This window comes from Fukomys damarensis, unplaced genomic scaffold, assembly GCF_012274545.1.
Source record: "Fukomys damarensis isolate Sample0158 unplaced genomic scaffold, DMR_v1.0_HiC HiC_scaffold_32, whole genome shotgun sequence".
NCBI classification, from domain to species: domain Eukaryota; kingdom Metazoa; phylum Chordata; class Mammalia; order Rodentia; family Bathyergidae; genus Fukomys; species Fukomys damarensis.
The window spans coordinates 7482292-7482612 of record NW_022900944.1 but is presented as its reverse complement, the minus strand read 5'-3'; positions in this window follow the sequence as shown (position 1 = coordinate 7482612).

The window sequence follows — 321 nt, the reverse complement described above, 5'->3', positions numbered from 1 at the left end:
AGTTTGGTTAAGATTTCACTAGGAAAAAAAAAACCCAAGTTCCATAAAACTCTGAAGAACCCACATTTGATTTACGTGTACATGTTGCTTACACAGGACATACATCATACTTGTGCTCATCACTTTTTGAGTTGTTCTTTTCTTCATTGATAGTGAAGGCAAAGGTGAGTGCTAATGTTTTTGTTTAGTAATGAACATACTATGAGAAAACAGAGAGGAGAGAAACACATTTTAAGGTAAATGGCTGATGTTACTGCCTGTGTATGTTCAGTTATTAACATTCACTTTCATCAGTCAGCCAATATTTAAATTTGTACTAAT